Source organism: Crocodylus siamensis, chromosome 4 (assembly GCF_052110815.1).
Source record: "Crocodylus siamensis isolate JL-2025a chromosome 4, ASM5211081v1, whole genome shotgun sequence".
In the NCBI taxonomy this organism is placed as follows: Eukaryota; Metazoa; Chordata; order Crocodylia; family Crocodylidae; genus Crocodylus; species Crocodylus siamensis.
This window is the reverse complement of record NC_143398.1, coordinates 173,039,525-173,066,464: the sequence shown is the minus strand read 5'-3', so window position 1 is coordinate 173,066,464 and position 26,940 is coordinate 173,039,525. Positions and strand designations below refer to the sequence as shown.

General features: G+C 42.7%; 1 protein-coding gene and 1 long non-coding RNA gene across 2 annotated transcripts in view; one reads left to right on the top strand and one right to left on the bottom strand.

The window, feature by feature from the left end:
* LOC149867181 (uncharacterized) overlaps positions 1–7,101 on the top strand; it is an 80,082-nt gene extending 72,981 nt beyond the window's left edge. The window contains exon 3 of the long non-coding RNA XR_016441613.1: positions 5,746–7,101. This is a non-coding gene — a long non-coding RNA (uncharacterized LOC149867181). The remainder of the gene's footprint in view (positions 1–5,745) is intronic.
* The window catches only part of SPAG16 (sperm associated antigen 16), a 947,700-nt gene that overhangs the window by 500,189 nt on the left and 420,571 nt on the right, over positions 1–26,940 (bottom strand). The window lies entirely within an intron of this gene.

Here is a 26,940-nt window from a genome sequence, read left to right as displayed (position 1 = left end):
GCAGGATGAGATGTATTAAATACCACTTAAATTAGAAGGTTCCAAATCACTGAACGTCTTACCAGATTAGGTACTGTATGAATATTTAGAAATTGTAGAACTAGATCATGTAGAAACAGTGACCGAAATGACCATTTTGAATGAGAGCATATTTGTTGCATTTATTTTATGATCTCAGTTCTTTGGTAGAATGGAAAAAAATCTTTAGGTCTTTGATTTTCATCTTCACAAATGTAATTTAAAACAAAATAGTAGAAGCAAGGAGCAAGTGAGGAGTCAATTTCCTTATCCAATTGGATACAGCGAAATTCCTGAAACATAGTACTTGTGCTACAAACTGAAATCTATATTACCAATAACAATGTATTCACTATCAAAAACAGCTGGGACACCGGGAACTTTTTGAAGCAGGACTTCTTCACGAAATCACAAGCTGTAATTTGCATTTGATTTACAATGAGAAATAAAAACATCCTTTCATTGCTTTGATGTGTTAAACAAGAAATTAGCAGGATAGGCTCTTCAAAGATACCCTGTTCCACTCGGGGACCTAGGTTATGTTTTGAATCAGAGAGTGATTCCTCCTTTCTAGCAGTTTCAGGCTATTGCATGGTAAACTCTTTAAACCATCTGTGTTAATGAAAGGCACAGAGTCCTTTGTGTAAAACTTTTGCAGGAAAAGCATGCAGCTATAGGTAAAACATGCTCTTGCTGTTCTATCTCTAAAACATGCTTTTTGAGTAGTGTATTTGAGCAGACTTATGGCTTCTTTTCCCTGAGGCAACTGCAGTAGTTGCCCAATCTTGGTTGTTTTGACTTATGGCCCTAATACATAAAAAAGCACAGCAGACTTCTGTCCCTAAATCATTTGGACACATTTAAAATCTCCTCTACTCCAATTCTGATAATTTTGAAACTTATAAACTGTACAGAATTTCTGTAAGACATACACCAATACATGGTTTAAGACATACACCAATACATGGTTTAACTGTGAAGTATGATTAAGTGGCATAATCAAATATATGCAAGTTTACATTTTAGTTCTATAAACTAAACTTGGTTTTAGAGCATCCAATAATAATTTCACCATCCACTATTTCCTATGTATTAAAGTAGCCAAGTATTTCAAGACTATGAAATCTGAATTCCCCCCATTTACTCTTCCATACCCTGCATAAAACTTACCCTAGCAAACTAGAGCTTGGTAACAATTTCCCCAGAATATCAAATTTAAATTTATAATACAAAATTCTATGAGAATGAGCATGTTACACTGGTGATATATTCATTCAGGCTTCAGGAAAGAGAGCCACACTCTGAAGCACACTATTGGTTTATGTAGTTTATGAAAAATGGCTTCAAATACAAAACAGAAAATCTATTTTTATTCCCTGGAAGCTCAGGAAACAGTACAGTTATAGCAATAGTAATCTGATCAAATCTAAGTGAAGAGAAACAACACTGGGCAAAAATGGGAGGGGGGATGAAGTCACCTAAAAACAAATAGTATTTTGTAGACAAAAATCTTGATGGATATGGACATCGATGCACATATATCCATGTCACGAGGGATATGTTTGGAGGCAGATTTGCTTGTGTAATCCAGTTGTTTTGTGCTATTTTGACATAAAACGTGTATAAAACCATTCTAATTACCAGGTTTGTAGGATTTAGGACTATGCTGTCATAACTATGAAAGCAATTAGAACCCCAGTCATATTGGCGACAGTGGCTTATAACCACTGATATTAATTTTAGTTGGGATCTCATGTTAATTGATGTTTTTGTTTCAGACACATCTTAAAAGGAAAATGTCCACAAAGACAACCACAAATGCATTATGATAAAAAAATCTTATAGTGTCTATGTTATTCTTACAGTTTTGAAGCCAAAGGTTTAGAATGTTTTGCAAAGGCAATACTGCATTCCAGTATAAATTTATTAAAAATATCTATTCAATGTTATATGCTGAATTAAATAAGGATAGCACGAATGAAAGTATGAATCTTTTCCTTAAGTTGTAAATAGGGCTGATGCTACCAAATGAGATAACAAGATAAAGTTGATGCTAACATGCCTGGCTTCACTAAACAAACATCGATTTTAAAGAAAAGGGATGTACTTGCTGTGTGATTTAACCTATGCCTTAGTACATTCTTTCTTAACGCAATCTACAAAACAACTCTTTTTATTAGAAGTGAGGCAAAGGAAGTGCCTCAAAACACATCCAAAAAAAATGTCCTTCCTTTCTTTTAAAATCCCAATCCATTTTACTCAATAAATAACACAATAGGATTCAGTTTTCCTTTAAAAAGTGAAGAAAGGAAACTAAAATGACATTTACAAGAAAATCACCTGTAAGTAATAAAAGAAATCCACAGGCTCTGAAACAGGATACTATTACATTTTCATCACATATTATGGTAATGTAAATCTAGGTGCTATAATTTAGCAAGCAGGAAGCTTTACATCAATTTGACAGTCTTATTAGCCTCAGTAGAAGGTGAAAACTCAGAGGAGGTAGTTATTGTTGATGCAAACAAACTTTTGGTATCTTCTCTTCTTCTAACTTTTAAAAGTTCACACAGAGATTATTTCTAGAAAGATCTTAATCCTTTAAAAGAAATGTAACAGCTGTTTAAACTTCACAGTTTGTTCCTTGTGTTTTTGACTAATTTTCTACCTGTATGCACTACTACTTCCAAACTTCCTTGAGATTTGCCTGTCCTGTCTGTACAGCTAATTGTCTTCTCCAGATTCTCATCTCTGATCTGGCCTTCCTGACATCTACCTTGACCCCTTACAAAAAGTGAAAAAAACATTAAACAGCCCCACAAATTAATCTGACCTCCTCTTCCTCCAGTGCTTCTGGGAATGTTAACATTAGGTGATCATCTTATAAGGTCCCTGCATTATTTTGCTCCTTCTTACCTATTCTTTTTTCCTCTCTCACCTCTGTTTTGTCATCAATATCATGCTGCTCTCAAGTTTCTTTGCACTAACTTCTGTGATGCACCCTATAGACAGAACATTTTTTCAGGTAGTTCCCAAGGTCCATATCAGGGGTGGGCAATTATTCCGGCTGCAGGGCCACTTAAGGAGTTTTGGTGAGCTGTTGTGGGTTGGGCAAAAAATGCACCTCCATCCCTCCCGCCCTGCAACAGCTTACGAAAGCTCCCTACGTGGTAGATTATTAGATCGCTCAGGAGGCGCTGGACAGAGCAAGCAGGCAGGGTCTCCATGGAGACCAACCTGGGACCCGTATAGGCAGGATGTGCTTGACTGGGCAGATGGGATGGGTAGGAGCCACTGCTGCTGGGACTTCTGGAAAGTGGAGTCCAGCCGTTGTGCCACCCTTCCCGTCACACACCCAGGGGTGCCGAGGCCAGCTACATGTGCCACATCCTGGGCTGCCCCCCATGCCTGGGCTGGGTGGGGCTGAGGGACCTGCTGCAGACCATATAAAATCCCTTGGTGGGTTAGATTTGGCCTGCGGGCTATATTTTGCCCACCCCAATCTACATCCACCTACATTTACATACTTCTTAAATAAAGCCTGACATTTGCTTTGATGCCTCCATGAAACCAACTACTTAATTGTGGCTAAATTGGCACATGGAGTAAATGTCATATATCTTGCATATAGTCCTAAACCACCAGTTCCCAAAGGACATGTCCTAGCACAGTGATGTGCCACAGCACAGTATTATACTATGACTGTGACAGAAGTATACTGTGAGATTCTCCTGTGTGAGGAGGTAAATTATCTCTGTCCCCCACTCGCCACCCCTATCCGGCACCCTGAGCCTGCCCCATCCACTTTAGCAGTGCCTGAGGCTGCTCCTTTGGGGACTGCTGCTGACACCTTCCTCTGCCATGCCTCAAACCCAGGCAGCCCCCACTATTGGGGGTGGGAAGGGGAAGACAGTGGAAAGAGCAGGGCAGAGCAGGTTGAGGTCCTTAAGTGGCACAAGCTAGATCAGCAATTCTCAACCTGTTTTAGCTTTAAGGCCTCCCTCCACATTTTTTCTAAGTTTAGATCTATCTCAGTGATTTTCGGCTGGGATGCTGTGAAATTCAGAAAAGTTATGGAGGGATGCCCTGAGGCTAAAAAGATTGAGGAACCACTGATATAGAGACTAATTCTTTGATTAAAGAAAGATGTATTTAGTGTCATTTTTTTAACAGAACTTCTCAGCATTGGTCTGATTTCCTCTGGAAGGATAATGGAATAGGTTATATATTTTGAGGGGAAAATAAACACACACGGCATGTGTGAAGCGACTAATAATCACTTTGGATTTGGATTTGGCCAATTCAGGGGACAGTGATTCGATTCGGTGATTCGAGTCACTGTCCTGATTTGATTCAGCTGAATCTGATTCAGAGATTTGGCTGCTACTGAATCTCCAAATCATGCAGGTCCATCCCCCACCCACTCTCCCAGCCTGGAAATAGCTGCCCCACCCACCCCAACTCCCAGCACTTTGAAAAAAAAAGCCCTGACTCACCAGGTGCAGCTGGGCAGGAGGTAATCCCCACTGCCCCCCACTGGCCCTCCACGGCCCCATGCTGCATGGGGTACTCTGCCTGAGCCCCCCAACCTCACCCCCTGCTGTCCCAGCCCCCCCCATAGCTGCCCCACCTGCCCCAGCTCCGGCCCTTTAAGGAAAAAAAAGCCCCAAACCCCCAGATTCACTGGTTCCTGCCTGGTGGGGGGCAAACCCTGCTGCCCCCCACTGCCCCACGCCATGTGGCAGCTCTTCCCTGAGCCTCACAAAGCCCTAAGGCTGCTGCAGAAGCTGGTGAGTTTGGAGTTTTATTCAGTTGGTTTTTTTCTTAAAGGGCCGGAGCTGGGGTGGGCAGCGCAGCTGTGGGAGTGCTGGGGGAGTGGAGGGGGATTAGGGAGCTCATGACAGAGCCCCCCATGCAGCATAGGGTATTGGGGGGCAGCAGGGATTGCCCCCCTGCTGGGCAGCACCCAGTGAGTCGGGGCTTTTTATTAAAGCACCGGGAGGTGGGGCAGATGGGACAGCCATGGGGGGGGGGCTGGGGGAGTAGGCAGGGGTCCCCCCATGGTTCCCTCCCCCCTCCTCTAGCCCCACTTCCCCCACCCCCTAGTTACCAGCTCCAAGTCTGGCTCCAGCTCCCTACTGCAGCTGGCGGGGACTGCCCAAATCATTGAAGCTCTTTGAACCTTTTCCGAAGATTCAGAGAGCTTTGAATCAATTTGGACCTTTTTATTAGTCCCCTGATTCAATTTAGATTTGGAGATCTGGTCACCGAATCGGGATGAATCTCCTCTGAATCAAATCACCACCTGAAGTTTCACACAGCCCTAACATACACACACACACACACACACACACCCACACACACCCACACACACACCTTTTTGGGTGTAAGAGTCAAGTGTGCTGCCAATTTTAGTCCAGAAATAAGTGTTTCTGGGGGATCAAGTTTGGGAAACAGTGTCCTAAGCTAATATTAATCAGGTTAGATCCTGAGACATACTAATTATTTTTATGCTACTCTGGCAATACAAAGAAGTTGTATAAGCTGGAAGTCCTGTGGTTAGAAGGTGACCTGCCTTGAGGTACTAATCTCTGTAGCAATTCTGGTCGCACACCAGTATGTTCCCTTTGTTTCTCAAGGCACCTCTGTACCATGATCTGAAAGGAAAGGGTCTTCCCACTAGTTCAGCACCAAGCAAGCAACTCATTTTTTCTGTTTATTTCACAGATCAGATGTATCAGCCTTTTGACATCACCAGGGCAGACTGAAATGATGGGAAGAAGAACTGGACCTCCCAGCATGGAAGGAGGAAGCATTAAATAAAATAAAACCAGATCAGAGCCCTAGAGCAAAGAACACTGATCAAAGAAAAATATTTCTAATTTCTTGGGATAAGCGAGGAAACCTAGATATAGAAACATCCATATCAACACTATGATCATATTCTGAGCTTCTTCCCTACTGTTTTAAAAAATATATACATGCACAAATCAGAACATATTCCACTTAAGATTTCAGATCCCAATTAATTTCCACGTGATATTTTAGTGCAATACTCACTGTTCCTTAAGCAGCCTAATAATTTTTTAAAGGCTGGTCAGCCATTCTTTTTTTTTTCTTTTGGATAGGATCAAAATAATGGCACTTCTTAAATTTACAAAACCTTTAAGGAAGATTCCATCAGAGATCAGCCATTTATTTTCCTCGATTTGTCCTTGAAATTCTGAAAGACTCTCCGAAGTCATGATTTAAAGCACTAAGAACCTGCTCAGTTGGGGCCAATCTTCAGCTGGTGAAAATTATCATTTCTCCAGCAAAATCAGTAGAGTTATTTTGTCTTTATACTCCAAAGGAAATCAACATGAATAAGAGAAAGAAGAACTTGCATTTTTTGGAGAATAATCACTGAAAACAGCTAGTTTCATGCCCAATAGTTTAATATCACACAAATAATCCCACTGAAATCCTATGGATTAAGGCAAGGTTCAGCAACTTTGGATCCAGCCTACAGAGCTGTGGCTTTAGTGGAGGGGGAGCTCTGTCTGTGCCATGCTGCAGTGGGGCAGTGGGAGTCCTGGAAGTGTGGGGTAGGGAGACAGGGAGAAGGTGGCCAGGTTCTACTGCTGGCCTGGCTTGCTGCAGCTTAAAGCTGGGTCATTTTGGCCCTTTCCCCACACACCCCCAGAAAATGTTGGGTTAATGTATTAGCCAACATGAAAAAAAAGTATTTGAAACTGACCCTAAATCTATAAACTGAACACAAGGGAAAAAGAGAGTCCAGAACTGAAATAACAGTAGCTGTACACTGGTGTAGCTCCACTAACAGGCTGGTACTGTTTTACAGTGCTAGAACTTGAAGTCCAGTTTCTTTTTTCTTCATTAGAATTTAAAATAAGGCCTAAGTCTGTTATATTTAGTGCAAATATACTTACGTGTTCTGTGAAAAATGACTCTCAGCTTCTGCACTGTGATTCAAAACCACTTTGTCTTTTAAATGTAATTGTAATGTAATGCTTTGCCAAAATCTGAACTCTTTCTACTTACAAGTATAAGATGCATCATCTGAATTAAATGTCTTGCTAGAAAACCCTAAAAGGTCTATTGTAATACATCAAGTACACATCTCACAGTCAGTGAATTACAAAAATAATTAAACAAAAATCGTGAATCTTGAGCACAAGTTCATTGTTACAAAGGGACTGAGATCATTTACCCTGATATGCAGATTCTGTCTGACAGGAGGAATTCACAATGATCAAAATTAATTTCCTTAATATGGTCTTGTAATTTAAAAGAAATATTAAGAAGCCACATGGCATATAATGAAGCAAGGAAAAAAATAGCTAACTGATTGCTGCTGCTTTCGAAATTAGAGGGAATGATTGTTATAGTGAAGGATGGTTCTGCCATTCTGATCTGATACCCTGAAAGTAACTTACATCTTCTACATATGCATTATCATGGTTTCTATACACACAAAAAAGAATTATGATTTCCATGCCATGAATAATCTCCAAGGAATATAATGTTAGGATTTTAATCATGAACTCCTCATTGAAGATAGCTGTTTACTCATTAAGATTTAGAAATGAACCAAAAATCTTTTATCATAACCCCTTAATAAGTGGACGTATATCCCTTTTCAGAACAGTGTGTTCTTACGATGTTTAATATCCCTCTCTTATCTTGCAATCTTAGAAGCTTTACTTCCTTTATAAAGAAATGACATCTTTAGCTGAAGTGGTATGTATCTTTTTACAGATTCCAGCTGCAAGCATGGTTTAATATTTTAGAGTTTAATTCAAGTTTTTGCATCCTTAAACTATGCCTAAAACCCAGGAATGTTTGTGTCCTTGGAATGATACTGAAGATGACAATGATGATGAAGATTAATGGTATTCCAAGTTTCAGGACACGTGATAAACAGCAAGTGAAAACTAAGCTCTTGGCCCAGTGACAGCACAGGCAAACAACAGACGTAATAAAGCAAGAGCTATTTATGGAAGGAAATGCAAACAAGCCTCATGGAAGTGGGGGGGGGAAATGAAAATGAAGGGAGGAAGAGTGATTGGCACACATTGATGATGAGTATCAGAGAAACATGGAGAAAGGCACAGAATAAGAAAATCAGGAATACGTTTGGATAGAATATATGAGGAAATTGAGTCATAAATCTACATAACAACTGTCTAGGCAGCTTTGCAAGAGAAAAGCATTCTTGGAATATCCCAGCATGAATTGATACAGGTAGGAAACAAACAAATGGATTAAAAAAAGAAGGTAATATGAAGCAAATGAATGATGTTCTGGGCCACAATGGGTGAATCTACGTGAGATGATTACAGTGGAGTTGTCTAATAACCTCCACAGTAAACATCTCAGTGTCTACATGTGCAGTGATATGCGGATGGAATAAACTAATTAATTCAGCCACAGGTTAGTATTTGTAAATACAAACACTATCCTGACTGGAGTTTTTTATTCCACCACAACACACATGGAGATGCTGACAGCACTGGCTGGGACATGACAGTGCTTCAGTGCAGGGGCTGTCTGCCAGCGTATTGAGCTGGGTCTGAGCAACCCTGGCTTGGCAGGCTGAGCCCCTGGACCGCTTGCCAGCCAGGGCTGCTCCAACCTGTCTCAGCATGCTGCAGTCCCAGATCCACAAGTAAACACAGTGCCCAGGAGCAATAAACTGATACGATATGCACCAGAGTTTATTGCTGCACATTAACTGCACATATAGATGCAAACAGTGTTTAGGATGACCTCCAATAAAGAGAGTAATGGGAGGATGGGAATATTTGGAAAATTGGATTAAAATAATTAAGAACATAAATTCTGAAAGGATTGGGCCACTCTTTTGACAATAGACAAAGAGAAAAAGGATGGATTTTAGAGATGTCATAGAAGAAAATGCTGTTGGTGTCAGTTTAAATGGAGAGAAAAGCAAAGATAACAAATGGAGAGGAAAGCAAAGGTGACAAAGACCACAAAGATTACTTGTGATCAGAGTCACAAGTCTACATCATAGGAAGGATGGTACTGATGTCAAAAAGACAGAGGAGATGAGATTCATTGTTTCAAACTTTTAGAAAGCATGAACATATAATGACTGCAGGAGATGAGGATGCTTTCAGCAGACACAAAGAATGTGAGAAGTGGAAAGAGAATAAAGGGGGCAGATAAGGAGCTCTTTTTAACTGTTAACAACAAGCTATCAAGACACGAATGCTGAAGTGACAGGTTGAAATGTATAGCTGCATCCAGTTCTGGGTGCTGCACTTCAGGAGGGATGTGGACAACATGGAGGGGGCCAGAGGAGGGCCACTCACATGATCAGGGGGCAGCAGGGCAGGCCCTGCGAGGAGAGGCTAAGGGACCTGCACCTATTCAAGCCTCCACAAGAGAAGGCTGAGGGGGGATCTAGTGGCCTGTTACAAACTAGTCAGAGGGGACCAGCAGGCATTGGGGGAGTCACTGTTCCCCTGAGCACTACCAGGAGTAACAAGAAATAATGGTCACAAACTGGCAGAGGGTAGATTTAGACTAGATATCAGGAGGTGCTACTTTACTGTCAGGGCAGCTAGGATCTAGAACCAACTTCCAAGAGAAGTGGTGAAGACTCCTACCCCAGAGGTCTTTAAAATGAGGCTTGATAAACACCTTGTCGGGACCCCAGTACTCTTTCCTGTACATGGCAGGGGGTCGGACTCCATGATCTGCTCAGGTCCCTTCCGACCCTACCAACTATGAAACTATGACATAGTTAAACAGGTTAGAAGTTGAGAGATTTGCAAATCACCAGTTTACATGTAACATCTGAATAACTATGAAAAGGGACAATCTCCCAGGGTGTCTACAGATATAGCATTTCTCTTGAGAAAAATTATTTTGTCCTGAGATCATAGGAAAGTAGGACTGGAAGGGACCTCACAAAGTCATCCACTCCAGCCCCCTGTTCAATTCAGGATCCTCCCTGACTAAACCATCCCAGCCAAGTGACTGTCAACTTGCCCTTGAAAACTACCAAGGATGGAGATTCCACAATTTCTTTAGGTAACCTGTTCCAGTGCTTGACCATCCTCATAGTCAGAAGATTCTTCCTAATCTCCAACCTAATTATTCTCCACTACCACTTGAGGTCATTGTTCTTAGTCCTGTCCCCTATGGCCACAGAAAAAAAAACCCCTACCCCCATTCTCTTTGTAATTGCCCTTTAGATAGTTGAATACTATTAATAACTCCTTCCCTGCTCAGTCTTCTCTTCTCCAGACTAAATAACTCTAGTCTTGTCTCCCTTTTCTCATAAGTCTTTCTTCCCAAGATCCAGTAGCTCTGCACTGGACTCTATCCAAACTGTCCAAATCCTTCTTGAAGTGTGGGGCCCAAAACTGGATAGAGTAGTCCAGATGAGGCCTACAGATATATTAATCCATTGTCACACTTTATGTACCTGTGAAATACGCAAGATAAAATATGCTAACACTCCCTTTCCCTTTTGTGCCTATAAATTAATCACAGCTTATTCAGGTTAATTAACAATCATCCCAGGGCAAGACAGTCAGGCTGGTGCTCTCTGGCCAACTGAGAAGCAACATGTTCTTGGAAAGGCTACATGTGTAAAGGCCTGTGATGTTTCCATTTGGTCCTGCCTGGACTGAGATTTCTGCTTACAGCCCCAGTGAAAAAAAGTTTTAAAGAGGAAAGACAGGGCAAAGGATAACTCAGACAATTTTACAGAGTGTAAGAGAAGGAAAGAAGATAAAATGTTTAAATTAATTTATTAAATGAGAGTGGCTGGAAAAGTGGCAATAGAAGCCTAAAAGGACAGTATTAGAAATACCAAGAATAAAAAGACATGAGAGAGGAGAGAGTGATATTGTGAAGAGGAGAGAGATCTGGGAGAATGATCATGGAGTCAAGGTCCTCTCCTTTGACCAAGGAAAGGCCACTGGAGATTAGCTGAGCAGTTAAAGTAGTTAGAAGACAAGAGAAAACAAAGTAAAATGCACCTGGGACTGAATTAGAGGAGAGGAAGTCAAAGCAATAGCTTTAAATTTAAATCATAAGGAAGTTCATTTGCAAATTTAATGAGTTTAGAGATGAAGGGAAATTAGAAAGTTCATGAGGAGACAGAGGAGACTTAACAGTCAGGATGTTTTTCAGATTTGGTTAATTAAAATATACTCTGAGTGGAAGAAACCCAAAGAGCAGAAAAGATGGAGGTATGAGAATGGGAACCAAGGGCAGTCCCCACTGGTTAACAGCCAGGAAGGGACAGAGATAAAGGGACAGGTGGAGAGGATGGAGATGCAGAGTAGGAGAGCAATTGCAAAGGAAAAGGAGAAGAAGTTTGGAAAGGACAGCAGAACATCTCCCTGAAGAAGTCAGTGAGGTCCTAATCAATGGGCAAAGAATTTAAGAATGGAACTGAGTTTGGAAGACTGGCTGTAGAACTTAGAAGTATGAAACTTAATCAAGGAAAAATAAAGCTGATTTGCAAGAAAGAGGACAATAGTGCAGGGAGAAAGGCTAAATTAGCAGTGAAGGAAATTGTGGCTTTTTGTTTTGTTTGAAATATTATTCATTTTCTGTGGAGATATTCAATAGTGCTAGAACAAGAGCTCGGGAAGTATATGAATAGTATGTGGCATCTGGCTGATGTTTACTTAAGACTGATGGCACAATGGGAGAGAAGCATCAGTAAAGAAATTGGAGTAGATGCCATTAACTATTGTATCAATGGTCCTAAGAGTATAAAAAGAGGAAGAAGGGTCTAAGGCCTACACAAAGTGAAGAAAATTAATGGGTTGGAGGTCTTAAAGAAAATTAGATGGATTAAATGGCAGTATCCACAGTTAAGGAAATACTGTGTTGGTCAGACAAAAGAAATGAGAGAGGAAGAGTGATCCTTTAGACATAAGACCAAGTGACCAAGTTCCTTTTTAGTGTAAAAAAGTGAAATTCCACTGAAATTAATGGAGCTTTATCATTTACACTGATAGAGAATTTGGTACAATGTCCATGGAGTGTATGGGGTTTGATTCTGGATTAAAAAGCCAAAGAAGGGGAAGGGTAGAAAGCTAAATGGTCAGACAGTCATCACCATGAAAAGTACAAGTTCAAGTTTGATAGTATGACTGCCTAATAGATTCCATATGAACTACTGCTGGTGGATCATGTTCATTCTGTGGTCAGCTCTTCAAGTTGCTATAGAACTAGAATTATACCATTAGAGCCCATGGTATAAGTTTAATGCTACTAATATCAGGCAGCTGTGTCAATTTATACCAGCCAGGAACCTGTCTCTCTTAATTGGCTGTCCTGTGTTCAAAACTTCTATCTGCATGCACTGTAATCATGTTCCCACATTGTGACCACAAAAACATCCTTCCTTCCTTAATACAGAACTCACTATGCATATTGTCACAAAAATAAATAATCTCCAAGGTCTCTGGCACATTACAATTTAAACATGATTAATTAGTTAATCACATTTTAAGATGTTACCTGGCCACACATTAATGCAATTAATGGTGTGATAAAGCAAGGAATAAGCCACAAAATTATTACACAACATTATATAATAACTTTGTTTCTGGTTTCATAGTTTCATAGCTTCTAGGGTTGGAAGGGACCTGAGCAGATCATCTAGTCCGACCCCCTGCAATGGCAGGAAAGAATACTGGGGTCACATGACCCCAGCAAGTTGTTCATCTAGCCTCCTCTTAAACACCCCCAGGGTAGGAGCCTGCACCACTTCTCTTGGAAGCTGGTTCCAGACCCTAGCCGCCCTGGCCGTGAAGTAGCGCCTCCTGAGATCTAACCTAAACCTACCCTCTGCCAGCTTGTGACCGTTATTCCTGGTCACTCCTGGCGGTGTTTGGGGGAACAGTGACTCCCCCAATGCCTGCTGGTCCCCACTGACTAGTTTATAACAGGCCACAAGATCCCCCTCAGCCTTCTCTTTTGGAGGCTGAACAGGTTCAGATCCTGTAGCCTCTCCTCATAGGGCCTGCCCTGTTGTCCCCTGATCATATGAGTGGCCCTCCTCTGGACCCTCTCCATGCTGTCCACATCCCTCTTGAAGTGTGGCGCCCAGAACTGGACGCAATACTCCAGCTGCGGCCTGACCAGTGCTGCATAGAGGGGGAGGATCACCTCTTTGGACCTGCTCGAGATGCATCTGTGGATGCATGCCAAGGTGCGGTTGGCCTTCCTGACTGCATCCCCACACCGCCGGCCCATGTTCATCTTGGAGTCAATGATGACCCCCAGATCCCTTTCCACCTCCGTGCTGACAAGAGGGGAGTTCCCTAACCTGTAGGTATGGTGCTGGTTTTTCCTCCCGAGGTGCATCATCTTGCATTTGTCTGTGTTGAAGCCCATCCTATTCTCGTCCACCCACCCTTGTAACCTGTCTAGGTCTGATTGTAGCCTGTTGCATCCTTCCAGTGTGCCCACGTCCCCCCATATCTTAGTGGCATTCAGCAAATTTGAACAGGGTGCTTTTTACTCCCTCATCCAAATCACTGATGAAGATGTTGAACAGTGCGGGCCCGAGGACCGAGCCCTGCGGAACCCCACTGCCCACGTCCTTCCAGGTTGAGAAGGACCCATCCAGTACCACCCTCTGGGCGTGGCCCACCAGCCAGTTGGCGACCCATTTGACTGTGTGGGTGTCTACACCACAGCCCCCCAGTTTCTTAATGAGAACGGGGTGAGAGACAGTGTCAAAAGCCTTCTGGAAGTCCAGGAAGACTATATCCACTGCTACCCCTGCATCTAATGATCTGGTGATCTGATCGTAAAAGGCCACCAGGTTGGTCTGACAGGACATGCCACTGATGAACCCATGTTGGTTGTCCCTAAGCATGCAGTCCCCTGCTGGCCCCTCCTGGATGTGTGCCAGCATAATTTTCTCGAACAGCTTGCCTAGGATCGAGGTAAGACTAACCAGCCTATAGTTTCCCGGGTCCTCCTTCCTCCCTTTTTTGAAGATGGGGACCACGTTGGCCCTCTTTCAGTCCTACTGTTCCTATCACACCCTTAACTGAGCATGTGGCCAGGCTGGGACTCCCAGCTGTGGGGCTCATCATGCGTCCCCGAGATTAAGAACTGTCAGCTGATGGGGCTCCCAACCATGGCAGTGCATGGTGCACCCTTATGGCTGAGAGATCCATCAGCTGAGAGGGCTCTCAGTTGTGGAAGCCTGCAACTTGCTTGCTACTCATGATCCCAGGCACCCCCTTCACTGCCAACAAGGCATGATGGGATCTGATATTTTCTCGCACAATCATGCCTCCTGTCATACACATATGGCATAGCAGAAAGTGTGATTGTGGGGGTGGCATATTAGATCCCATGGCACCTTCACTTGTACATCTGCCAGGGGTCCAAGAGATGCAGATTCTTTGTTCCATGTACAGTTGTCTTTCGCTTTCTGTAGTCAATTCCTTTTCTTATTGTTTAAATAAGATTTACTATGGTTATTAATTCTAATGAACCTTAAAAAAGGAATACAGCATAGCAAATATAAAAGCCCTAGTGTTACAGTTCAACACATTCACTTGAATGCCTTTTGTAGAAATCTTATTCAAAAACTTTTAATTGCATCAGGCCAGACTGTGCTACTTCTACCTAAATTAAGCAACACCTTACTCGGCATGTACCTGCAACCAGGCAGCTAATAAGGATTATTTAGATAAGGAAGATGACAAGCTGAGGGTTGAGATCATGAAAGGAACAGTCAGAGAGCTTTTGATCCATTTGAATGAATTCAAGTCAGGAGGACCTGATAAAACACATCCAGGGGTGCAGAAACAACTGACAGAGGGGATCTTGAAGCCCTTGGCAATAATATTTACCAAGTTGTGGAAGATAGGCAAGGCACCAGAGGACTAGAAATGGGACAATGTAGTGTCCCTCTTTAAAAAAGGCAAAAAAGGAGGACCTGGGGAATTATTGACTGGTATGCTTGACCTCAATAACCAGGAAGTTATTGGAACATAAGGAAATCCATCTGGCAAACATCTGAAGGAGGAAATACTAATTACCAACAGCCAGCATGGATTTGTCACAAAAAAGTCATAGATTCATAGATGTTAGGGGCTGGAAGGGACCTCATGAGATCATCGGGTCCAGTCCCCATGCACTTGGGCAGGGAAGATTGCTGTGGTCAGATGACCCCAGCAAGGTGCGTGTCAAGGTTTTTTTTAAATATCTCCAGGGTAGGTGATTGATTACCTCTGGGGGGAATCTGTTCCAGACCCTAGGCAGTGAAATTGTGCAGAAATTTCTCCTTATGTCCAATCTGAAGCAATTTTCAAGAAATTTGTGTCTGTTGTTTCTTGTCTTCTCCTGGGATGCCTTGGTGAACAGGTGCCCCGATGTATGCCCCTTACAAGCTGCCACCAAGTTCCCTTTAAGTCTTCTTTTCTCCAGGCTAAACAGTCCCATGTCTGTTAGCCTCTCCTTGTATGACTTGCTCTCCAGATCTCTAATATTGTGTGTGACCCTACTTTGGACTCTCTCAAGCTTCTTCACATCCTTCCTGAAGTGCAGCGCCCAGAACTGGATGTAGTACTCCAGCTGCAGTTTCACAAGACTAAGTAAAGTGGGAGGATGACATGCTTGGTTTTGCTTGAGATGCATTGGTAGATGCATGCCAGAGTTTTATTTGCTCTGCCAGCTATGGCATCTCATTGGTGGCTGTCGCAGGGCACTTAAGTGCCCTCCGCCTAAAATGGAAGCAATCCGTGAGAGACCCCTAGTGGTGAGAAAGGGGAGGCTCAGCTGCCAGTCACCAGGGCAGCCCAGGTGCGGGTTGCCCGGACAACCAGTTTGGTCAGCTGACCAGAAGGGGGCGTGCCTGGCCTTTATAAACAAGTAAGGTTGAGGCTAGAGGGTCAGTTCCCCTCTGGCAGTCAAGGAAGTTGGAGCTCTGCAGGAGTAAGCAGAGCGCAGAAGCCTGATGGCCTGAGCAGTGTCTGCTTGATGATATTGGGTGAAGGAAACCCTGGTAGGGATATGAATGATGGATAGCCAGTTGGCTTGGAATGTATGTAGTAACACAGGAGTGTGAATTTTCTGTTTTGTAGTTGTGTAAGACCGGAGGACTGGGTGAGGCTGTAGGGGTTGGAGGAGGCCTCATAGGAGCTCCCCAGTAGTGTGGGGGTTCCTGACACCGGAGAGGACGCTGCGTTTTGGGGTGTATCGACCCCGGCCCCAGTGTGGGCAGTATCGTGAATGGAAAGCCCCAGTGTGGGTGCAGGCGGGAAGCCCAGGGGGGCACAAGACCCAGAAAGGGGGTCTGGAGGGCAGGCATGGCTACAGCCACCTGAGCCTTGATTGTGGGAAGCCCCAGTAGGGTGTAAGACCTGAGAAGGGAGTGTGGGGGCCACGCATGGCTACGGCCACCTAAGCCTCGATTTGTGGGCTGCGAGAGCACGGGAGACAGGCCCCAGTGTGGGCTGCGAGAGCATGGGAAGGAAACTAGGGGAGTTCACGGCACCCCTAGGTTGCATCCTGCCACAGTGGCTCATATTCATTCTGTGGTCTATCACAAGCCCCATGTCTCTTTCAGTTGTGGTGCTCACAAGTGTAACACCACTGAGTCTGTAAATCATGACAAATAAATTTGATCTTCTTCAACAACCTAACTGTATGAGTGGATGAAGGTAATGCAGTGGATAAGTGGATATAGCATAACTGGACTTCAGTAAGGCTTTTAACAAATTCCTGTCTGGCTTTGTCATAAGCAAATTGCCAAAATGTGGGCTACACAAAAAGTACTACAACTGGCTCAATAGCCACAAACAAGGGGTAATTATAAATGGATCCATGCTAGAATTGCAGGAGGTTTTGAGCGGAGTCCGACAGGGGTCCGTGGTGGGACGGGTGCTGTTCAAAATGCTTAATGTTTTAGAATAGAGTGATTCCTAAAAAAACTTGCAGACAACAAAACCTGGGAAGGATTGCAGACATGTTAGAGGGTAGGAACACAATTCAGAAGGATTTTGAAAGATTGGGAAACTTGGGGTCAATAGGATGAAGTTCAATACTGACAAATACAAGGTGCTATACCTTGGGAAGAATAATCAAAAACACAAATACAAAATAGGTGACAACAGGATGTATGGCAGTACTACAGTGAAGGATCTTGTAGCCTCGTTGGAACACACACTCAATATAATCCTGTGGTGTGATCCAGCTGCAAAAAAAAGCTAATACAGTTTTGAGCTGCACCAATAGGAGTATTAGGTGTAAACCATGGGATGTGATAGTGTCTTTATCCAAGTTTGTTAGGTCTCATTTTGAGTACTGTGAAGTTCTAGGTTCCACATTTTAAAAAGGATGTAGAAAAGATAGAGAGGGTCCATATGTGGGTGAGAGCATGAAAGAAATAGGTATATTCAGTATTGGAAAAGTGTTGAAGGGGTGATAACAGTCTTCAACTATCTGAAGGGTGGCAATAAATAAGAGGGAGAACACACTTTTTCCATGACTGCAGAGATGGATGCATAGCAATGGCTTGATATTGTAGCAAAGATTTAGCTTGGATAGAAGGAAAGTTCTGGCAGGAAAGAAACAGAAGGACTAGAAAAGTTGTGGAAACCATCACTGGAGTTTTCAAAAAGAGGTTGGATAAATATTGGCCAGGGATGATCTAGAAGTAGCCATGCCTGGGGCATGCAGTAAAGGAGTTGGAAACCTAGGAATCCCCATAACATGGACTGCTGAGAAATCACAAGTAGAGTTCTGCAGCCCAGAGAAGGTACATATTAGAGAAGACAATGTTCAGCAGCAGAAGAATGAAGCAGAGCTACACATCTGGCTTAGTTGCAAAAAAAAAATTAAAGGGGCTGGTATAAGTTTACGGAGAGAATAAGATGATAAAAACGTGCATTCTGGCTGTCCAGTTAGGGGGCTGTGAACTGTGGTTTTCTTTGCTATCCCCAGGTTGCAGACCAGAATGGAGAGCACTGGGTTTCTCCCATGCTTTGGGACTATGGTAGTTGCCACCTGGAGTTGGAAAGGAACATTTTTCCTTTCTGTTGCTATAGGTGTCAGAGGAGTGCTTGCCTTCCAGAGAAGCATTGGGTGATGACAGCAGCCAAGGCTGGGGTTTTTGACTGCTGTCTTCTGACAGAACTAAAATCCATAATCTTCTGGTTAGGGGATCTTGCCCCTCTGCTCAGGATCAGACTGATCACCACATTTTGGGACAGGAAGATATTTTAACCCATAGTCAGATGTCAGACTGGCATGGACTGGAGGGATGGGGGGTTATCTTCCTCTGTAGGGCGGGGCATAGTTCACTGCTTTGGATCATTCCAGTGTATTTTAACAACCTTTGCAGTGGTGGGACAGTAACTGTGTTCTTGTCTCCCTGCATCACTGGTGGTAGGGTAGAGTGTTCTCGGTCTTTTTGGTCATGTGCTTTGTAGTTAGTTGACTGACAAGGTTATTTCTGTAATTTTAGCAAGACATCAGACACATACTTGTATGGGAATGTGTGGATAGGGAGCAAAGGGTTGAACTAAATGTTTTCCTGAGGTCCTGCCCTACTTTTCTATTCTTTAAACCAACAGCCTCTATTCAGCATGACTTATTGGAATCTGGCCCATTATTATGCAGTACAGCCCTTGCATAAACTCTTTAGCATAAACTCTCCAACCTTGTAGAAAGTCTTACAAAATAAAAAGATAAACACAGTTTAGAAAGAAGAGACAAAATATTTTCAAATTAGTCAAGACTGAAAAAGAAAACAATACAGGTAGTAACTGTTGGGGGGGTGTTTCAATGAAAAATGTATATTCTGCTTATCAATAGGAAAAGGTTCATAATAATATTGAAAGATAAAACCTGCTACTCTCCCAGCTTGCTGAGTGGCACTGTTCTTGTCATTGTCTTTTGAATAAAGTGTGAAACTAATGTCCTAAAAGCTTGCATATAAGCTGATACACAAACTTAGTATGCCCCAAGCAAGCTTCTAAATAGTATCCCAGGGTTATCCCCCACACCTTGTCCTAGTACCCCAAGCACTGAACATTCATTTCTAAAATCAGATACATAATTATCTACAACATGTAGAAAAAGTGATTACACATGCACAATAATGGATATCTGGAAAAGGAGAACAGTATGATATGTACTGTGTGTCAGGTTAGAATTCAGCTGGTAGGGCTACAGAAAAAATTCTAAATCATTTAAGGTACTTCAGTCAATTAAAATACAGCTTTGGTTGCATACAATATTGATCTGAATCAGGATTAATGCATTAGGTATTTCCTAATGAAACGGGTTTTAAAATCAGATGTTGCCCATTTGACAAAGGGGAAACTTTTCATCTGATGTAAATCAGATTCAGGTCTTTACTGTTTCTATTTAGGGACTTGAATCTTGATCTCTACCTACCAACTGATGATCCTACTTACAAAGCTATTTGATATTCTGGGGAAGGCCTCTGCCTCTTTTTCTGCCCCCACTCTCCCCTAAAAGCTCTCAAACCAATCAAGAAATATGAAATCTTGAAAATTTTCACAAGATAGAAAATCTTTTTCCATCTAGCCCCAGTCATAATATCCCACTTTTAGGAGCAAACCCTTGTAGAAAGTCTATATCCTTCTACCTGCAATTCTGCACTAATGTTTAGGGAAGCATTTTCTATCCTTCTGGAATGGGAACTAAAATGGAATAGGGAGGATTACAGAAAAGTGGAGGAAGACTCTGACTACCTGATAGAGTAGACGATGTGAAGGCAGAGCAGATAAGTGGAGTTACTGGAGAGGCAGAGACTGGAAAGAGACTGAAAAGGGAAGAATACTCATAAGCCTAACTATAGAATTCAAAGTATCAGCCTAAGGGCCTACGTGATCCAACAGTAAGAGCCTTCACTCTTTAATCAAAAATATTTTTTCCCTGTAAGTAGTTAAGCAGCCTGCAATAACAGTGTTACTATCGGCGGGATGCACTCAGTGGCCAATGATCTCTTCTCTTTAAACTTGTAAAGCATGTGTTCCCCTCTGCACCCAGCTCTGCTCTTATGGCTTTTCCCCTCCACTGTTTTATGCCTTCATTAGAAAGACTAGCTCCATCCTTGTCACTTGTATGGCTCTATAGCTCAGCATCAATGACCCTAATGGTAGCCTGTATTCATGAAGTGCAATACAGAGGAAGTTCCTTGTAATATTTTCCTCTCTATGTCTAGACAGCCTGATCTCACAGGTCTAGAGAGAGATTCTGATTTCAGATCCATGTAGCATCCACTCTGGCACTAGTGAAGTTACTTTGGATTCACATTAGCATAATTAGTCTGGCGACCTGTTGTCAGTAGCCTGGTTCAAATCATTTAGCCGTATGTCAGAACTTGCTGCTTTTCACTAATTTGAGTGAGAGAATAATTGAGATTTTTGAATGAATGATCAAATGAACAATTTAAAAAGCAAGTTAAAGCATCACAAAATGTATTGGACCAGATTCCTTGATACACTGACATATCTCAGAATCTTTGCTCTGTTTCTATGACACAACGCAGCCATAAATTCAACTTCACTGGCTTCTTTAAACTAGGCAAGACACAAAACAACTAGATCACATGGAGCAGTCACATGGATCTGACTCACTCGGGTCATTTACTTTCAGCACTATAATTTGTTTTTTATCACATTTCTGGTATTTTGACATTCTGAAGTAAGTGAAATTAAGTATATGGAGTAAGGCAATGAAGTCAAATGAAATACAATACCTCAGTATTGCTGTTAAATCTTTGTTGAGCATATGGAAGAGAAAACCATTTTTTCTGTGTGATAATGGTAAGTGGGAGGACCAGCAAGGTGCTGCTGTAACAAGCATGCCAAACATAGTACTGCCTTTGTATCCATTTCCAACTTGAAAAGAGTTCTTTCACAGGTTTCTCTTAGTGTTCAAGAAGCCAATTTTTATCCTTTTTTGCCCCATACTTGACTCTTCATTTCAGTCCAAGTTGTTAAAAATCCATAACCCCTCCACTGCTTTTCTTTTATCTCTTATGGCAATGACGTTTTCAAAGATTCCCACAGAGTTAAACATTTCTTGCTCTGCATGCATCTCAGCTGGCTGTTCCTAATCATACTACTTTTCCAAGTGTCCAACCCCATGCCTTGAGATCACTACTAAGATTTTCCTCTCAACTGATATTAAGCTCATTGATTTAGGCAGACAGCCTACAGGAGCTCAGGAAGAAAAGGGCTTGAGCGCCCACAACTCCAGTAAAGTTAGTGAAAAGCTGTAGGTGATCATTACTTTTGAAAACTCAAGCCTGGAATGCTTCTTGGTTCATCCTTTTAATTCTTACACACCATGGAAGAAAGCTTCAAAAGTTGCATAGTAACATCAGTTAAAAGGGTTGAACTGGGGGATTTTTTTTGGACAAAATTTTCTTGCCTAAAAAAACATAAACAAACCCAAACAATTCTGAACAAGTAAAAATATTTTTTCAACATTTTTTAAATGAAAATTTAACAGTATTATTTAAAATGATGTTTTGAAATTTGCTGCAGTTTATATTTTTTTTTTTTACGTCCTGGAAATGAAATATTTGGTTTGACACAAACCTTTTTTAGGGCTTTTGGAATAAGAGAAACAACATTAAAATCAGTTATTTGCATGGTTTGAACGAACTCTTTATTCTTTTTACTAGAGGTACACCAATACAGATTTTCGGGCTGATACCAATAGCTGATTTTTAAGGAGGTATATCAACTGATACCAATCTGATTTCTGATACCAGCCTGGCAGTTTGAAGAGCTGCATGCATCTGGTAAGTCTGCTAAGGTGGAAGGGGAGGGGGAAGGGAAGGGGCATGGGAAGGGCAGATCAAGGCCCCCACTGTGAGGGAGGAGTGGGGCTGGGGCAAATGCTGCCCAGCTGGGGTGGAGCAGGCATGGGGCAGGGGAAGGGGGGGAAGCTCCCGCCACTGCACTGCACTTGTGTGGGAGTTGCTGTTCCAGTGGCTCGTCTGGTGCTCACCCATTTATCTGGAGGCTCCCGCCACTCCTCCAGGAGAGCATGGGGGGAGGGGGGCATGTGCCCCATGATCTGCACAGGGTGGAGCGGGCTCTTTCCAGTAGGGTGGGACTGCACTCAGTGATGGTAGTGCTGGAAGAGGACTATGGGGGGAGGGTTGCAACCACCTCAAAATTTGCTGTAGCCCCCCCAGCCCTCCTCCCGGCACTGCCACTGCCCGCCCCAAGCACAGCCCCGTCCCACTGGGAAGAGCTTGGTGCAGCCCTAGCCCCAGCCCACCCTGAACAGATCCAGGTGCTCATGCTCTCCCCTGTGCCCTTATGGACGAGCGGCAGGAGCCACCAGGTGGGCAGGCGAGCACCACATGAGCTGCCAAACCAGTGGCTCCTGCACCAGCAGCGTTCAGCAAAGGGAGCTTCTCCTCCCTGTACCCCCCAGACAAGCTGTGGCTCCATCCCATGCCCACCCCACCCTAGCTGGGCATCACTTGCCCCAGCCTCACTTGATCTGCTCCCCCACATCCTTTCCCTTCCCCCTTTCCCTCCCCTTTTCCATTCCCTTCTTTCCTTGCACCACACCAGACTTACCAGCTGCACGCAGCTCTCCAAGGTGCCAGACTGTGCTCTTCGCTGCCTGCATGCTGCTCTGTGGTTGTGCACAAGCACAGGCCATTTATCAGCCAAATTATTGGCCATATCAGGCCGATTTCTGATAGAGACAATTTTCTTTATACTGGTGCTGATCTGATATTAGACCAATGTATTGGTGCACCTCTACTTTTTACTAAGTGTCTCACCATATTAATATTGATTAATTAAAGAAGAGTATTTAAATCTGGTCCAGCATTAGCAGGTCAAGGTCAAGAGACTAGCTAGCAAGCAAAAGCCTTACAGACACTCCTGCTCCAAGAGAGACACAGCTCACAGAAGGCGCAGATAACTTCAGACACAGCTTTATATGTTGTTTCTACGTCCATCTCCCAGAGCACTGTGATTGGAAGGGAACTCAGAGAAAGATTGCAAGTCACTGGCCAGCTACAGATGTCAATTTTAGAGCAGTCTTCCCCCTCCGTCTCAGCCTTTCCATATATGGAAGATCAGCCCTGCTCCCCTTTTCAGTTTCTGTTTGCTGCAAGCCTTCCGAATCTCTGAATCTCTCTGAACCAATTTGGAGGTTTCCGACTCAATTTGGACCTTTTAATGGGTCTCCCAATTCAATTCAGATTCAGTCAGGGCCATGATGGTGAAAACCCTCATTGAGGTGAGATATCCAATTAAAAGAAAAGCCACATTTTAAAGATACAGGAGACCAATTATAATAATTAGAGGAAATTCTATAACATCACTGAGGAAGACAGAACATTAAAGGTTCAGACCACAGAGGCTCCCATCACTTTATTCACAAGCCTGACTCATGTTTACTCCACCCTGGCTGGTTCCAGAGGTGGGCTCTGGATCTAGCAGACTACTCTCTAGTCTCCTTTCTGAGTTCCTCTGGGTCCCTATCAGGCAAGAATCATCATCATCTCTCCAGTGAAACTTCTCCCCATCCCCAGGATTGCCTCTGCCCCACAATTCCAGCTGTTTAGCCAGTCCCCAAGTGACAGGCTCCCTCTGTCTCCATGCTCTGGGGTTCAACCATGTGCGCTTCAATGGGAGCACAGGCTGGTAGGCACACATCCTCTCCCTGACCTCCCAGGCTCTCCTGCTTATATCTTCTTCCCCAGTTTCTAGAAAGATCCAGCATTCTTAGGAAATGGTCCTTTCCAAAGATATCTGGGAAGGAGGGAAGGGAAGGAAGAGGAGGAGGGAATGGAATGGAATAATTTTCAATGTGGAACATCAAAACAAACAACATAAGTACATGACTGTCACAAAAGGTAAATGTATAATGATTTCAGATACTAATTTGATAAATACTAGGAAAGTGGCTTTAATATTTACCATAAAAAGTAAAATGTTTGGCAGGATGTAATGATTCTTTGAAACCACAGGAAATGCTGCACAGTTGCTGTAGTCACAGGGAAACACATAAACTTTCTAGGGTTAGCAGCCCCCTGGATACACAAATTCACCAGAAAAACAGCTGTGCTGCACTGTGAGATTTTCCATAGCAAACACACAGCAAATATGATTTTGGAAGCAAATGTTATATATACTTGATATGCAATAGATTGTCATCAGTGGAATCTATATGCCCCCAAAAAACAATAGATTTAATACTACGCATTTTTCCTCACTCATATATATAGTTTGGACTCTTCTTACAGCTTTGCACCAAACATCACATACTAGAAAAACCCTCCATGGGGAACTTTATTACAGTCAGGTAGAAGTTTGTGAGACATTTTAAACATTCTTGTTTTCCTGTCTCTAAGTTATACCACCAGGAAAGTGAATTAAGCCTGGTGGAAATCCACTTTACTAAAGACATCATGACCAGTTGGAACGCCAGTTACAATTTGCTTAGATGCCTGCTGGAAAATAAGCAATATCTCATTTTCTTTTTCTCCAGAGATCTTTGTATCAGTTCACTGACTACATCTAAGTATAGTATTATAATAGCTATAATTCAAGGAATTAATCCACAAGATAAACCATGTTCAAGCTGTTATTTTTTAAAGGATCTTTGTTGTTAGAATACTACCAGCCAGTCCAAAAGGCAAAAGTTCCAGATAAAGGTCGCAAAATCATGTGACCAAAACTCTCAAGCCATTTCAAATGGGCTAAGTCACACTAAATAAGAATGCACTCCCCGTTTCCATGATTGTCATTTTAATATACATCCACTGAGTTCCAATAGTGACTCATGCTTCTCCACATTTTGCTGAAGAAACTTGGGGCAGCAGGCAGAGAACAAACCTGGAGACAGTCAAATGAAGCCACAATAAAAGAGATAAATGAAATCTTTTGCCCATCGTTGCCAAATAAAGCTCTGCTCTGAGGGTTGGACCTGGAGCAGCTGATAGAAAATATTTTGGAATTCTTAATTCATATTGCTCGTATTCTATCCAGTTTCTCTTATACATTTTATTGTTAGACAATCTTTGATCTTTCAATTTGTCTATTCTTCAGTAAATTAAATTAAAAGTGCTTTCATCAATGTTTCAGCACTAACAGATACTGCATATAATCCTTTACAGTATACCAAGTGATATCTTTTTCCCTCAATTCTTTGCAGTTTTCATTGTGCTTTATTGCAGGTTATGAAACAGTGGCAGTGTCTACACGAGACACTACTGTGCAGTGGTTACTGAGCATTTATTTAGTACTTGTATAAATGAGTACTAAATAAATGTGCAGTAACCCGAGTTACTACACAGAAGCACCAGTGAATACCTCTTTTGTAACACTACTGTGCAGTAGGATTGCATCACAGTTTTTGCCATGTGACACGACTGCACAGTAGTTTTAGGCCACTGCACAGTCAGCATCTAATCTAAACATGCCCTGTATAATGTGCATTGAGTTGATAAATGTGGCTTTTAAAACAATAACAGACTACTGAGACAATTATTTAACTCTAGTAATATGCAGATCCCAATGCTTTCTCCCAGTACAAAGATACAGAATAACTCTAGAACAGAATTACCCCTAGTTACTAGAATTAGATGACATATTCAACCTGATATTTGATCAAGCACTTTATATTTGTCTGTATTATGGAATATTTTAAGAAAGAGGGTCAAGAAAAATACACATGCCTTCTGCAGTTCAGAGGCCAGAAATATATTTTGTTTGACTGGACCTTATAGGCCATATTCTAGTCTTGTTCACACACATAATACTTAGGGAGTTCCATGCAAGCAGTGCCACACTTGCAAGAGCAGAATTATAATGAAAATGACTAACTCCAATTGTTATTAACACCACAGTCGCAATCCATGCACTGCAGCTTGTCTATACTAAAATATGTCTTATTTATACATCATTTTGAATAGAAATCAGAATATTATGATGGCATCAAAGAGGAGGGGTGTAGAATAATGTCATCAACCTTGCCTTTATATATAAAAAGAGCAGAAAAAAGTCAAATTGATAAAATCATATGGCTTGGAGCCGTTATTGTAATGTGAATGTAAGACTCAGTTTTCCTATCTTTCTGTATGCTGTTGCAAAGTAGGGTTGGAAGGGTTAAATTCTATCCTGGATAGGGTACTGTGGTGAATGTAGGAATTTACCTACAGCTCTATGGAAATGAATGTGGCCATTCACTCACCAATGGAAGGAACCACCTTGGAGAAAAAACAGTGGATTCCCCAACAACTAGAGATTAAGTGTTAACAGCACACACAGAATCAGGAGCAAACATGAATAGTTGGAATACAGGGTACGAGAAAAACAAGAGTAGCAGGAGAAAAGAAAAGCAAGAGGGAGAAGAGAAACTCTCCTGAGAGGTGGCTTCTTATACTGGTAAGGACCCAATGGGGGCCATGAATGGGACCCTTTGAAAACTCCTTGGGGCCTTGATCCCTTCTCATGGAAGAAGGAAAACAGACTATCCTGCAGTGTCTACTGTCATGGGGGCACTAGGGTGTCCCATGCCTGGAGAGAAATTAAGGAGAGCTGCCAATCATCAGGGCAGCTCAGGTGCTGGTTGCTGGGGCAACCAGGCAGGTCATGTGGCCAGAAGGGGGCAGGGCCGGGCCTTTATAAACAGCCCAGGCTGGAGCCTAGCGAGGAGTTCCTTTCTGGCAGCCGCAGGAGCAGGAGCTCTGCAGGAGAGCTGAGCAGGCCGAGTTGAGGGTGCTGGATCACCTTAATTGACATGGCAGGGGGTGCTAGCAAGCTCATGGCCGCTCCTAGGCCCCACTCCGTGACAACTGGTGCATTGGCCGGGAAGCCGGCCGTGCACGGGGATAGAACCCGTGGTCCAGTAGAAGGGAAACAAATCCGAGGGCTTGAGCAA